The following is a 16,917-nucleotide window of genomic DNA, read 5'->3' as shown; positions in this document are numbered from 1 at the left end:
GAGAACTCTTAAAAAACTACAAATGAACCTACCATTTGACCCAGTTATATTGGCATGCACCCAAAGAACTCATCCTATTGCAGAGATGCTTATACATCTATTTTTGTTGCTGCTCTTTTCACAATAGCTAAGAGATGGAAGCAACCTAAGTGTCCCTCAATTGATCAGTGGATAATGAAAATGTGGTTAATTTATACAATGGAGTTTTACTAAGCAGCAAAGAAAGATGAAATCATGAAATTTGTAGGTAAATGGATGGAACTAGAAACTGTTATACAAAGTGAAGTAACACAGACTCAGAAAAACAAACAACATATGTTCTCCCTCATATGTGGCTCCTAGCACCAAATCCTTTCAAAATTCTGATAAGTAATTATATATGCAGACATAACTACAGGAACCAGGATAATGGAAAGGAAACAGGAAGGTAAAGGAAAAGAAAGAACCTGAAAGAGAAAAACAGTGGGAAACGGGCCTTAATAAGGGAAATATGGATAAAAATTGGGTTAGTTTAAGGGAGGGGGTAGGGAATGGTATACAAGGAACCTAGGGCATAAAGGGAAAGAAGGAGCTCAAGAGAGGTAGGACCGTAGGAGAAGGGTATTATTAAGGGAAAAAGGGGGGAAATGGGGGCACCTTAAGGGGGAAACCATGATGGAGGGGTGAGACAATGTGAGAGATAAACAATGCCTCGCTAATTTTGAAAACCAGAGAGAACCATATAGCTCCTACAACCTACTGACAAATTATACATAGCAGATTAAGAAATATATGTCTAGGTAAGGTTTATCTGAGAACAACTGGTCTTTGCCCAAGATTTATCTACATGACACACAGTAATTAAAAATGCCAGAATGGTGGAACTAACCTTCTTGGATGTTTAACAGACATATTTGAGGTCTATAATAATTTGTTCAGAGAGACATAAAGGACAGTTTTTGCTCCTTGCCCTCCTAGGTCAACTAGTTCCAGGGAACTATGAACATCTCTCAAAATGTCCTAAAAAGTTGGTGCGTCACCTTCCTCTTGATCAAGGAGGCCGAGGAGGCCCCTCCACATGGACTTGAACCAGTGTACAGTCTATAAAGAGGAGGGGCAACACAGAGGAATTATTTCTTCCACACTTCCAAGCGAAGCCAACCATGGTCAAGCAGGGCCTTTGACTTATCTTCACATAGGCAGAACTGGTAAAAGAAAGGAGCCAGGGGCTCCTCCCAAGCCCATGTGACCCCTGAGGAACAGATCCTCAAAGGACTCTTAAGGGTAAAAAAAACGGTTTATCTGGACCAACTGGGTCTTAAACACCCAAAAGGAAAGTATAACCAAAGATTAAAGGGGCCAATATAATTTCATAAGAGTCCATATGTGTAGCCGAAGGCTACATAACAAGCAACAATGCCAGAAAGGCGATACCTTCTTTTAAGTTATTGGCCAGGGTGGCCAAAGGGATTCCCAGATAGTAACCCAGCAGAAAACTGGGAAATTGAACAGCAGACCCTAATCTTATCTAAGGGAATATTGACAGCTGATTACCCCTAGATGATTTCTCTTGGTCCTACTTCTTAAATGTTCCACCAATTTTAAACACCAGTAGCTAATGTAAAGTAGGTCAAGGCTGACCTACTGATTAGCACTTCAATGACTGTGGAGAGTTTGGAAGGTTGCAAATCCAGAGCCTGTGTACATTTTATCTAAGGCTGTGTTTAGCCATAAACAGTTACTCCTTGCCCACCTCTGTTTCTGACTTAAGATTCTTGTGATTAACAAAATGTATTAACAAAAGAAACAGTTCCCACCAATCAAAAGGAGAAGAATGTCATCAATAGCATCTGAAACCTATAGTAGAACTGCCCCCTAACATTTTGCATGACCTGCCTACTGAATGTATCCACCAATGTATTTGAAAAGTGTCTTGATTTATTATATTTGTTTGTTCTGCAACTATAAAAATATAATGAAACTGTTCACACATTGGAACATGGAATTTGGGGTAACTTGAATGTGTGCTCCCTGGGCCATGATCACTCATATTTGGCTCCAGAATAAGCTATCTCTTATCCCCTTTGAGGTCCTGCCTACTGAATGTATCCACCAATGTATTTGAAAAGTGTCTTGATTTATTATATTTGTTTGTTCTGCAACTATAAAAATATAATGAAACTGTTCACACATTGGAACATGGAATTTGGGGTAACTTGAATGTGTGCTCCCTGGGCCATGATCACTCATATTTGGCTCCAGAATAAGCTATCTCTTATCCCCTTTGAGGTGAGAACTATGCTTTTGCATCAATAGAGGGTATTGATAATTTTTCATTTTAAGAGTAGAGTCGAATTCAGAGGGCATCCATTCCTCCAGATGTCTCCTTTAACTGTGCTTCTGAGCCTGGCCTTACCCATACTTTTCAAAACAATTTCTCCAGCATCAACTGGGGAACTACAAGCTTAGCTCTATGTTTAGCTTATCAGACAAACTTGCCCTTGGGCTTAAAATGTCTCATATGCACAATAGCAAGCATTCTTCTCAATTCTCACTGCTTCCATTGACTATCAACACGCTGAATTAAATGTTTTGATTTGCTAATTCAAGCATACCAACATTCATTCATTGTCTTGGGTGGTTGGCAAATTGGGGTCTCAAGGGGGGGAGTCCCAAGGGATCAAGGTCATATGCCCAGATCACAAGAGCATATGGCTCAGTGAGCTTGTTCACATGTAGCTTTTTTACTGCAAAGTTAAGTAAAACTCACTAGTCCAAATTCTGTCCATTTTGTAAAAGTTATTTCTACAGTTCCCCTTTTCTCTGTTTTTCAAATGAAGAAGGATGTTCACATTTATAAGAGAAGGCAATCCTAGAAATGTCATTCTTACAGTTCCCTTGTCTGTTAAATCAAAGACCTATACCTATGTGGATGGTCATTAGCAGTGGGCTGGATAGGGGGCAGTGTGCTAGAGAAGAAGCATGATGTCATCTTAGGTCTTTGGAGTAGGTGGAAGGGGCAGGGAAGCACTGGAGAATGCACATGAACAGGACAGCTATTCAAGTGGTTGAAATTCAGGAAAAGGCCTCTCTGATGCCCGTTTGTTGCCTTCTGGTACACTTTACTAGTCATGCTGCAATCCAGGGAGGCTTGCAAGAGAAAGCCATTTAGCTGGCCCTTAAGGGGATTAATATCTTCTTTTTTAGGATTCTTTTTCAGCAGATGTTAGGAGGGAAATTGAGAGAAACAAATTTTGAAATTTAAAGTATAAACTGCTTTTAAAAGATTTAGGGACTGGAGAGATGGTTCACCAGTTAAGAGCACTGGATGCTCTTACAGAAGACCCAGGTTCAATTCCCAGCACCCAAATGGTGGCTAACAATCATCTGTAACTCCAATTCCAGGGAATCCGATACCCTCTTCTGATCTCCATGGGCACTGCATAACACAGGTACACCTACCTACCCACAGGCGATACACTCATACACATAAAATAAAAATAATATATAAAATATATTTTTAATTCTAAAAATGAGTTAAAGCATAATTTGTCCTGAGCAATTAATCCTTAATTCTTTCTTTTTTGTTTATTCATTTAATTTTTGAATAATAAATAAGTTATCATAATTGTGGCTTGTTTTTTGGTAATATAGGGAATGCCATAAGAGACATGAACTTCACAAAATTTGCAGAAAGAGATAAAAGTTTTAGACACATAAGCAGGACAACTATTTTGATTGTTTAGGGATGGCCATTACAGAGAAAACAGTTACTAAGTCTTTTAAACAGCTCAAGTATATTTCTGTATTTGAGCAGTAGTGAAAACAAAGTCTTAAAATGTAGTTAAAATGACCAAAGGAATTTATGTAAGCTACTTTTCAGGATAGGATAGCATAATTTTTTGAGCGTGTGCCTGTGATAATTGAAAAAGTATAACTAGACAGCTAGCAAGGCAATGTCCTTCTGTGAGAAGGCCAAGTAACTGTGTACAGGATCACATGTTTTTAAATAAAAACAGGATGAATTCATCATTGAAGATGGCTTTAAATAGAGGTAAACACTGATTTAAAATAAGACTGAGGAAGCCAGGCGTGGTGGTGCACGCCTGTAGTCCCAGCACTTGGGAGGCAGAGACAGGTGGATCTCTGTGAGTTCAAGGCCAGCCTGGTCTACACAGTGAGTTCCAGGACAGCTGGGACTGCAGGGAGACCCTGTCTTAAAAAGACAAAAAAAAAAGACTGAGGAATGAGCTAAGGTAGCTTAAAACAACAGTAGAATTGATTGAATCATATAGTCAGAGTAGGCTAGAAAATCAGAAGACAGAAATGGCAGTTAAAAGTTCTGTCCAGTGGGTGGTGTTTGTTCCCAGGGTTATAAGAGAGTACCATATTTTAGCACCACATAATGGTTCTTTTAACTGTTGTATTGTCTCTATTTGAAAAAAAATTATTAGTGCAATAGAAATGGGACATATATATACATATATATGAAAGAAAATATTGATATAGGAAATTATGAAATTCTACATGGAAGGCTGTATGTGGTAGTGCATTCCTTTAATCCCAGCACTCAAGAAGCAAATACAGGCGGATCTCTGTGAGTTCAAGGCTAGCCTGGTCTATACAGTGAGTTCCAAGTGAGCTGGGGCTACAGGGAGACCCTGTCTCAAAAAGACCAAAAAATTTTTTTAAAAGGAAGGAAGGAAGGGAGGGAGGGAGGAAGGGAGGGAGGGGTGGAGGGAGGGAAGGAAGAAAGGAAGAAAGAGAGAGAGAGAAAGGAAGGAAAGAAGGAAGGAAGGAAGGAAGGAAGGAAGGAAGGAAGGAAGGAAGGAAGGAAAGAAAAATTAATTCTACATGTAAGGGGGTGAAAGGAAGCTTGTCCTAAAAAAGGTGAAATTTGTCTCCAAATAGACAGGTCATCTGGACAAAGAATAAACAAAGAAACATCTGAATTCAATGATATCATACATTAAATGGACCTAACAAGTATCTACTGAATATTCCACCCAAGCACCAAAGAAAACACATTCTACTCAGCAGCCCATGGAAGTTTCTCTAAACTACACCGTGTACTGGGGCACAAAACAAACCTCAACAAATACAAAATAACTAAAATAATCCCATGCATTCCATCAGACAACAATACAAAAAAAACTTAAATCAACAGCAAGACAGACTCTAGTAACTACACAAAATCATGGAGATAAAACAACATACTACTGAATGATGGATGAATGGGTCAAAAAGGAAATCAAGAAAGAAATAGAAGTATTCCTGTAACTAAATGAAAATGATAATACAACACAATAAAACCTCTGGGACACATTAAAAGCAGCCCTCAGAGGAAATTTCATAGCAATGAATACCTACATTAAAAAGTTAGAAAGAGCACGCATAAAATAATTTAATGGTACAACTCAAGAATTTGGAAAAACAAGAACAAACTAAACCCAAATCCAACAGATGAGAATAAATAACAAAAATCAGAGCAGATAGGAAGAGAGGAAGAAAACAATGAAAATAATCAATGAATCTAAGAGCTGGTTCTTTGAAAAGATAAACAAGATAGACAGACTCTTAGCCTAGCTAACCAAAACCAAAACCAAAACAACAAAATCAGAATCAAAAGGGGAAACATCACAAGACACCAAAAAGATCCAGAACATTATAAGGAAATACTTTAAAAATTTGTACTCAAAAATATCTAGGAAGAAACCTAATCAAAGACAATAAAAATCTCTACAGTGAAATTTTTAAATCTTTAAAGAAAGAGATTAAGGAAGACACAGGGAAATGGAAACACTTCCCAGCTCATTAGTTGGTAGAATTAATATTGTTAAAACGACCGTCTTACCAAAAGCCATTTATAGATTCAATGTAATGCCAATCAAAATCCCCATGACATTCTTCACAGAATTAGAAAAATCATCGTAAAATTCAAATGGAATCACAAAATACCTGGGATAGTCAAAGCAATCCTAAATACAAAGAGCAATACTGTGGGGATTACCATACCAGATCTCAAACAACATTACAGAGCTATAGTCATAAAAGGAGCACAAAAAGAGACATGTAGATCAGTGGAACAAAACAGAATTGCACTCATCCAATTTCAGCCACCTGGTATTTGACAAAGGTGCCAAGAACACATTCTGGAGGAAAGACAGCATCTTCAACAAATGGTGCTGGCAAAACTGGATCTCCACCTACTGAAGAATGGAATTAGCCCTTTATATATCACCCTGCACAAAAGTCACCCTGCACAAAAGTCAACTCCAAATGGATCAAAAACCTCAATGTGAAACCTGAAACTCTGAAGCTGTTAGAAGAAAACATAAGCAGTACCTTACAAGACATAGGTGCAGAAAAGAACTTTCTAAATCAGATATCAGTTGCTCAGGGATTAAGGTCAATAATCTACAAGTGGAACTTCATTAAGCTAAAAAGCTCCTGTACAACAAGCAAACAACCAAGAAGGTGAAGAGGAAACCCACAGAATCAGAGAAAATCTTTACCAGCTACACATCTGACAGAGGAATAATATCCAGAATATATAACGAACTCAAAGATCAAAGAATCACAAAAACAAATGACCTAATTAAAAGATGGGCTAAGGATTTGAATAGAGAGTGCTCAAAAGAAGAAATAAAAGTGACTAAGAAACACCTTAAAAGGTGTTCAACATCCTTAGCAATTAGAGAAATGCAAATCAAAATCACTTACCCCAGTCAGAATGGCTAAGATTAAGAGAATGAATGACACAAAATATGAGGATATGGGGAAAGGGGAACTCTCATTCACTGCAAGTGGTATTGCAAACTGGTTCAACAAAGAAAAAACAAAATAAATCTACCATATGATCCAGTTATACTACTCCTTTACACATACCAACAGACTCATCCTACTACTACTTGCACAGTCATGTTTGTTGTTTTCACAACAGCTAAAAAATAAATGGGAAAACCATGGTGGAAGGGTTAGACAATGTGAGAGATAAATAATGCATAGCTAGTTTTAAAAAACCAGAGGGAACCATATTAATCAAACAACCTACTGACAAATTATACATACAACTAGATCAAGGAATCTAATATGTGTCTAGGCAAAGTTTAATCTGAGAATGTTTGGTCTCTTCCCAAGCTTTATTTACATAGCACATCTTAATTAAAAGTACCAGACTGGTGGAACTAACCTTATTGGATGTTTAACAGCCATACTTCGAGGCCTATACTACTAATCTGGTCAGAGGGACTTAAGGACAGTTTTTGCTCCTTGCTCTCCAAGGTCAATTAAGTTCCAGAGGACTATGGAGCATCTCTCAAAATATCCTGTAACTGGGGTGAGTCACCTGTCCTCTTGATGAAGGAGGCTGTGGAGACCCCACCAGATGGACTTGAACCAGTGTCCAGTCCACAAAGAGGAGAGTCCAGACAGAGGAAACATTTCCTCCATACTTCCAAGTGAAGCCAGCCACGGTCGAGCAGGACCTTTGACTTATCGTCACATAGATGGAACTGGTAAAAGAAAGGAGCCTGGTGCTCCTCCCAAGCCCATGTGACCCCTGAGGAACGGATCCTCAAATGACCTTAAGAGTAAAAATAAATTGGTTAATCTGCATCAACTGTAGGGTCTTGAACACCCAAAAGGAAAGTATAACCAAATATTAAAAGGGTCAATATAATTTCATAAGAGTCCATATGTATAGCTAAAGGCTACATAACAAGAAACAATGCCAGACAGGCGATACCTTCCTTTGAGTTATTGGCCAGGGTGGCTCAAGAGACTTCCAGACAGTAACCCAGCACAGAACTGGGAAAACGAACAGCAGACCCCAATTTTATCTAAAGGAATGTTGGCAACTGATTGCTGCTAGATGAGGGAGAGATGATCTTCCTAAAACAAGGAACTCTAGATTGGCTGACTAGATTCAACAGATGGACTAGCACTCGGTAACAGCTGGGGGCAATGATAACATAGTGGACAGTAACAGGGATGACAGAGTATATGGGCTCCAGTGGGGGTGGGAAGAGGCCATGGGAGAGTGCCATTTGGGATGCATGTACAAAGATGAATAAGATTGTTTGGGATGTTCTGTATGAAATACACACAAAAAAAATCTATAAATAAAAAATAATTTTAAAAAATTATAAAAAAATAAAGAATCCCATCCCTTAAAGAGACTGTCTGCCCTCCCATCAGTTGCCACAATTTCCTTGGTATTTTTAAAAAATATTTTATTATTTTTATTTTATGTGTATGAGCATATTGCCTGCATGTATGTGAGTGCACCCACGTTGTGCAATGCCACAGAGGTCAGAAGAGGGCTTCAGATTCCCCTGGAACTGGAGTTAAGAATGGTTCGTAGCTGCCATGTGGGTGTTGGGAATCAAACCCAGGTCCTCTCCAAGAGCAGTCAGTGCTCTTAACTGCTGAGCCATCTCTCCATCCCCTCCCTGGTATTTTTTATCTTGGGAGTAATCAACAGCTGTCTCAATGGGAGGGAATTCATATGTGGTACTATAAACATAGCCAAATACACATTTGAAGAGGTCATAGATCCCAGAGAAAGTCCTACACACCTGTCACATCCCAAATGAAACATAATTTCATACTGTATGGTAAACATATTTACAGACAAGTATACCTGTCACCACTCATGAAGAAAGCTTCTTTGGCAACAGATGAAGATTATTACAGAGTTCCACAACTGTTCACACACGGATAATAGCTGTTTATTTAATGCCAAGTTCTAAGTGACACATCCACAATAGAACCTCTGCAACTAAACCTCACAACACAGGTGGTAGAGAGAATACTAATGTATCTTATCTCTCACCAATGAAGCTTCCTGAAACAGAGGGCATACTGTACACCTAAGGCTCATGGAACATGACAAGGGACAGAGAGAATACTAATGCATTGCTCAACTCTCATCAGCGAAGCTTCCTCATGCAACAGAAGGCAATTAATAGAGAAGGCTACAACTAGCCAACGTTTAGAGAATAAGCAACTGTAGAATGCATGTCCCTCGATAGGACTTCTATATTAAATCTCATCCCCCCAGAACCATTGTAGAAGAGTGGGCAGAAAGATTGTAGGAGCCAGGGGTGGAGATGACCACAAGGAAACAGAGTTTTCCAGGCTTATGGAAACTTGCTCCTATGAACTTACAGGAATGGGAACAGCATGTACAAGACCAATGCAAACTCAATGAGACAAAAACCCTGCAGAGAACTGTGGAAATCAGCAGTAGGCCCCAACCTTAGCTGAGGAACTACTGACGGCTGATCACTGCTGGGCAAGGCTGTAGAGTTGGTCTTAAGCGAGTGATCCTAGCTTAGTTGGCCAGAATCCAGTGGATGAATTCACATCAAGGGACATCTGGGTATACAAACTTGAGTTGCTAGGCCTTAACATATGTGACATAATGCATGAAATCTGGTAGGTGGGCTATGGGGAGGATGTGTAAATATGATTAAAATATATTGTAAGAAATGCACAAAATTCAATAAAAATGTATATTGGGGGAAAAAACCTGCAAAAGTTATTTGCCATTCTCATTCAGTCTAGAAAAGAAAGGTGAAATTATTTGGAAATATGAAAGGATAAATAATATCAGGATCTTTTTCAGTAAATTGGATGAACCTGGCTCAGTCTTGATGGCATAAAAGTAATTCTTTGTTGAACTGGGATAAAAATACTTTTTGTTTAAGTGTCTTAGTAGAAATAACCATAAAGAGGGAGTTCACTGTCCCACCATGGATGCAATGGGAAAAAACGATTTTAAATGCAAACAAGTAAGTCTAAGTATATACGAGAAAGCCTTTTTTGTTTAAAATTTATTTTTACCTGTAATTGCTATAAAGAATTAAAGTCTAATCACAATGTGGTAAAGTTAATTTAAGTTAGTGTCTTTTTAAGAGAATCATAAAAGGCAGAAAAAGTCAAATTGGGAATTCTGAGGAAAGGTTACAGTCAACTGAAAGTACCTAAAAGCAGTTGAAAAGAATTTAATGCTATCTTCAGGGGGGACAGTTAATTGTTAATTATGAGACTTAATAAAAGGATTGCTGACAATATATCCAAAGTACCTAAATAAACATTTAGCCAAATTTCATCTGGAGCTAGCTGTAAATAAAAATTTTTGATGAACCCTGTAAATCTTCCAAAATAATCCAATTTATATTTTTAGTAATGGCTAATATTATTCATATAATGAAATACATTAAGATTTTTCTAATAAGGTGTATTACATTATTCACCCAATATTGACAGAAGGTAGGGCTATTGATTATGTCTTGGGTGAAAATTTTTCATTTAAAAATTAGACATAGGAGCTGGAAGAGATGGCTCAGCAGTTAAGAGTACTGGTTGCTCTCGTAGGGGACCTGGGTTCAGTACCCAACACCCACATGGCAGATAACAACCATCCATAACTCCAGTTCCCGAGGATATGATGCCCTCTTCTGACTTCTGCAGGCACTGCATAACATGAGTACAATTACATACATGCAGGCAATACAATCATACACATAAAATAAAATAATAAATAAAATATTTTAAACCTAGCCATAAATGCCTAATTATTGAAAGCAGAAATAGGAATGGCAAGTTTTTTAAAAGGAAATCTTTTAAAAATCAACGATAATAATATGGCAGTTTTGAGGGACTACACTAAGAGAATGAACTCCAGGTATGATCACTAAACAGAAAATAAATTTTGACAGGCTTGTATTTTTAGTAATTGTGTAATATTTAGTCAAAACTAAATGCTCATAAATAGAGGTTTGCATGAACTTGGACATTAGGAATTTTAAGATTATATATATTTCACATTTTATGTATCTTTTGTTTTGTTTTGTTTTTTGGTTCTTTTTTTTCTTTTATATATCTTAATACCTTACTCAAAACTTCATAACATGTAAAAAGAGTTTAAGATTTCCTTTCCATCTGGAAACTAGTCATCTTAATCTTCATTCCTAAATCCTTCTTTGATAAAAATATTTACATTCTTACATCCTAAAATTTTCACTTAATTATCTTAATACAATAAAACATAAATAACATTAATAGATAAATTTACCATATGTTGTGAAACTTTTTAAATGGAGTATTAATCAATGTCTATCCTCTCATAATAAATAATGACAAACTGATGTTTGATTTCACAAAAGTGAACAATAAACCAATTTCACCAGTTAAAGTTGGAATTTCTTGGAGTAGCTGAGAATAAACCATAATAAGAATTTGACCAGTATAATCTGAAGTAATAGTTTCTGAGAAAAAAAAATATATCCTTTTTATAGTTTAATTCAAATTACCTAGAATTAAACCAATTTTTTTAAAATGAATTCCCAAAAGTTTGTAGGATTTTTCAATCTTTCTATTACGTCTAAAGTGATAAGCAAATTCTCTATTATTTTACAACAAAGCAGAGAGCTGGCTTTCCTCTTTTCATTTTTAGGACATGGCAAGCTTAAAGGTGATTGCCATAAGTTTGTGAGGATTTTTAAATTTTACTACATCTAAAATGATAAGTAAATTCTCTATTGTCCTAGGACTAAAGATTACAATGTTTAGGGAGTGGCAACCTTAAGGGTGGTTTCCCCTTTCCTGTAGCCTGAAGTGCAGAAACTTTAGTGGGAGGTTTCTACCCAAGCACATTGTTAGCAGCAAAATAGATTCCTTAAAAACATTTTACCATAAAGTCTTTATATCCCAAAATTAATAACTTGTAGGAATGACTTTTGTTAATGGATATATTCTGGACTAATGACTTTTAATTAATCCCAGAAAAAACATGCTCTTGGGTCTGATGATCAGGGCATCTCCTTTGGCAACCTCAGTTTGGTCCTCCACCCAAAAAGATAATTAATTAACATAGATATGCCTAAGAATTAACAAATCAAAGCACTGCAAGTGGTACACCCACCCCCTGGAAACACTGGTGTTTGGGAAGAATGTGTGACCTTGGACAGATGAGATACTAGGGATGAAAGGGCAAGATGGTCTATAAGGGTGGAGCCCAACTTAAACTTGTATTTATTGTACTCCTCCAGTGAAGTTGGAGAAACTATTTTGAATAAATTATGGGTGTGGCCTGATGGGGGGACACAGTGGGAGAAAAAGGGTGCAGGTAACATTTCCATTGGCAGAGGGTTAGGACACAGTGCCATCTGCACAGGGAACAAGAGAGATACATTTACACAGTTGTGGGATTCAGATAGTTAATAAATAGATAGCTAGGGGAACTTGCATCTTCTGAGTTTGGGCCCACTCTTAAAAACTTAGTTTAATAGTCAGTCTACATGGTCAGATGATTATTATGTTGCATAATATTAAATACTGTAATAAATTCTGTCAGTAATATTATGCCCCTTATTCTCAAGAGCATAATGTCTTTATTATAGAGTTATTCTTTTCTTTCTCTTTGTCTTTGAGCCAGGGACCCACCCTGTCTCAAGAGCATATTGAGGACATTTTGAAATAAACAAGCTTGGATCTGAAGTGGGAGGGGAAAATCCTATCTCTAGAGCCTGCTTCTCAAGAAATTCAAACAGCCTGTGTTATTTATTAATATTTCTAAAAATTAAATTTATTAATATTTCTAAAAAGCTTTTGCTTCTTTTAAAATTGAATCTACTGGGTATATCATTGGGAATGGGAAGTGTCAAAAGTCTGAATATTTTATTTTGAAGAGTTACTCCTTCCTAACTCCCAATACTTGTGAGTTCATGAGTATGTGGCAGGTGGCACTCATAATCAATGAGAATAAAGCCAACAAATGTATTTGCCTTTAATATCACCTAACTTTGGTGTGATGAGATGTTTAAGCACTTATACCCACAATTAGTTAGCTTGTGTCTACAAATGGAGGAAAACTAAAGTATCCTTTCTCTTATAATGATATTTCCTCTTAGATGCCATTTTAATTCTCTGGTTTAACTTTAGACCATGCTGGAATGCAGAAAAGTAGACATTTTTCTTTGAATTCTAGGTCAAATGGATACAAGCTAGGATTATTTTGTTATTCCTATGTCCAACCTTCCCTTGTTTTGCTTTCTACAGCTTCATATTTCATCCCTCATGAGAGACCACATGGAGAGAGGACTTTTCAGATATAGTCACTTATGTCACTGATAAGATCTGAGTTTTCCTGCCTTTAATCTCATCACTCAGGAGGCAAAAGTTGGTGGATCTCTGTGAGTTCCAGGATAGCTGGGGCTGCTGTGAGACCTTGTCTCAAAAAACCCAAAAAAAACTAAAGTTAACATCATATGTAATAGTCACACAATGATGCCCTTTCCCTAAGATCAGTAAAAAGGCAAGGATGACCATGTTTTGACACTACCAGTCTATATTTTATTAAAGGCTTTAGTTAGGTCAATCAGGTAATAAAATTAAATAAAGACATCTCTATTTATGAGGAACAACTAAAATTTTCTGCATTGCCATACAAGATCTTATACAAAAAAAGTCCTAAGGAATTCACATAAAATTGTTCTAGCTAATAACTTGAGCAAGATTTCAGAACACAAGATCAATATACAAAAATCAGATGTAGGGGTTGGAGAGACAGCTCAGAATGTTGGCTTATTTGTAGAATTTGACAAGCTATTCTAAAATTTACATGGAAATACAAAGAACTCATAATATCCAAAACAATCTGGAAAATGAAGAACAATGTTTGGAGAAATCATACTTTCCAATTTCAAAACACTCTACAAATCTATAATAATACATGGTATAGTGACATATAATAATATATGATATAATGATAATGTCAGACATATGGATTATTGGGAAAAATTAACCTAAGGGTCCAGATTAAAAACTCTTACATTTACCGTAAAGCTATTTTGGATGAGAATGTCAAGAAAATTAAGTGTGGGGGGGAGATATTTATCTTTTCAGTAGTTCTGAGGAAATTTGATATCAACATGCATAATAATGAAGCTAAAACCCTAACTAACAGCAAACAACAAGTAACTCAAAGAAAAAAAAATTAAATCTAAGTTAAAAGCTGACCCTTAAAACCGCATTGAAAAAAAGGATAAATCTTTGTAATCTGGTATTTATAATTGGTTTCTTAAATATTACATGAAATGCCTAAGTAAATATGTTGGACTTGATCAAATTAAAAACTTGTGCTTCAAAGAACGTTGTTAGCAGACTAAAAATACAGTCTATAAAATGGCTGAAAATTCTTGAGCTCACATCTGATCAGGGAGTTCTATTTAGAATATGTAAAGAATTCTTACAATCTAATGATAAAACACCAATAATTAAAATTTTAAAGTGAGCAAAGGAACTGACTATACCTTCCTCCAAGGAAGATATAGTACAGTTATGGAAGAACATAGTCTGCCTAATTAGCATGTGACCTAGAAACCACATACCTAGGTATAAATGAAAATGAATTAAAAGCAAATGTCCAAGCATAAATATTCATAACAGCACTATTAATAATAACCAAACAATAGGAACAACTCAGATGTCCATCAAATGAATACATAAATATATCTATCAAGACAATGAAATACTATTTGGTAATTAGAAAGAAATGAAGTACTGATCCCTGCTACAACATTGATGAAGTTTGAAAACATGCTAATTCAAAGACGACACAAAAAAACACACACTAAATAATTCCATTTACATGAAATATTCATAATAAGGAAATCCACCTAGAGGTAGAAAGTTGATTAGTAGGAGACTGAGATATGATAAGTAAAGGAATAGGTTAATGAAAATGTTCTAAAATTGTGGTGGCTATGTAAATGTGAATATACTCAAAGCTATGAATTGTATTCTTTAAATAGGTGAATCATATGGTACATGTATAATATCTCAATAAAACTCTTATTTTAAAAAGACAAAAATTGAGTGTGATTATCTACCATTTATTGAGCTCTCAATAAATGGTAGATATTACTAGTTCTAGCACCATTATTAGGGTCCATTCCACTTAACTTGGATAAAGGGAGCAATGTTTGTTCCATGCTAAATTCAGAATGGTGAAAGATATTCAAAGGAAACTAACACAGGGAATAAAGGTCAAATACGTATGCACACCTGAGGAATTCCATTTCAGCTACAAACTTTGTAAGGATAAATGCTAATATTCTGCTTTGATTTTTCTCTCCTGATTAATTAGCAAAGTCCCTATGGGCCTTGCTGGCTAATTTTATGGACTTCCTTAATATTTTTACCTTACTTATCAGAATCCATGCTTAGCTCCCTTATAGCCATCTGTTTAATTTATATAAATGCAGACTGATCAGTACCTAAAGAAGTAATTAAGATAATGAGAGAACTTAAAGGGAGTAGGGACAAAGGGAGGGTAATAGAACACATGTGACATGAAAACAGAAGGAAGACTACCTCCATTATAGAAAGAAGGGAGTCACTAAGGGGGTGGGGCACAAAGGAAAGCAATGGGGGGAGATGAAGAATTAGAACGAAGTATAATGATGCATATGTATGAAGAAGCTACAGTAAAGCTAACTGAAAGAACAGTAAGATGGTGACCCTGAATTCCCTACAAAAACTGAAGATTAAGAAGAGGACAAGAATAAATACTTTCAGCTGATAGAAAAAAGTTAGCAAACATTGTCTGTAAAGTAATTGATAGCAAATATGCAACAGTCATGATGGCATATATTTATAATCCAGTTAGGAGGCTGAGGGGGGAGAGTCATGAGTTCAAGGCCAGCTTGGACCATAAAAATGAGGCCCAGTCTCATTATTCAAGAGAATAAATGATTCCAAATGCTGGTGAGGGTGCGGAGAAAGGGGAATGTTCATTCACTGCTGGTGGGACTGCAAAATCGTGCTACCCCTATGGAAAACAGTGTGGAGAACTCTTAAAAAACTAAAAGTGAACCTACCATATGACCCGGTTATATCACTCCTTCGCATAAACCCAAAGGACTCATCCTATTGTAGAGACACTTGTACAACCACGTTTGTTGCTGCTCTTTTCACAACAGCTAAGAGAAAGAGGCAAACTAAGTTCCCCTCAACTGATGAGCGGTTAACAAAAATGTGGTATATTTATACAATGGAGTTCTATTCAGCAGTAGAGAAAGATGAAATAATGAAATTTTCAGGTAAATGGATGGATCTAGACACTGTTATGCTAAGGGAAGTAACACAGGCTCAGAAAAACAAACGACATGTGTTCTCCCTCATATGTGGATCCTTTAAAAGCACCAAATCCTTTTAAATTCCATGTCCTTTTAGTAAGATGATGCTGTATGGCAGTCTCTTCTGCATGAAGTAACTACCATCATCACTACCTCAGCTGTGCCTGATCACTAACCATCATCAAAATTGGGCTTGTTGACGGTTGTGCCCATTCATTAAAGGAGGGCCAAGCAGGGTCATTGGACCCTCACCAGATTATCCAGCCACTCTTCCCAGCCAACTGTATGTAATTTGGCCCTAATCACACATGGTCTCCTGGATTTGGGGAGGGCTAAAGCATACAATCTGGGGAAGGCTAGGAAGAGAAGGCATGACCCATGCTGGGTAAAGACTTTCCAGTGTGCATACCCTCAGGTCATACATGTACCTCAGCAACCCCTCGGTTATCTCAGTAAGCTCAGTAAATTCATTGGTTCCCCAGTAAAACTTTAATCAAACATTGGCTTGACACTAGAACCTTAAAAGGGAATAAGCATTGCTTAGTATCCCCAGGAAAATAATTCTCACAACAGATGGAAAATTTGTTAATGCTATTATGTCTCATAATTATTTTTAAAAAAAAAAGAAGAAGAAAATGAGAATGTAAAAGATGTTAAAAGGATATGGGAATGGAGATATTTTCTAAAGTAGACATAAAAAATGAGAACATCTAAGGAAGTGATGAAGGTGTGTAGGTTTGTTATGATATATAAGGGATGAGACAAAAATAATATACACATAATCTTGAAA

Source organism: Nannospalax galili, unplaced genomic scaffold, assembly GCF_000622305.1.
Source record: "Nannospalax galili isolate Female #2095 unplaced genomic scaffold, S.galili_v1.0 scaffold741, whole genome shotgun sequence".
In the NCBI taxonomy this organism is placed as follows: Eukaryota; Metazoa; Chordata; class Mammalia; order Rodentia; family Spalacidae; genus Nannospalax; species Nannospalax galili.
Note: the sequence above shows the minus strand (reverse complement) of the source record.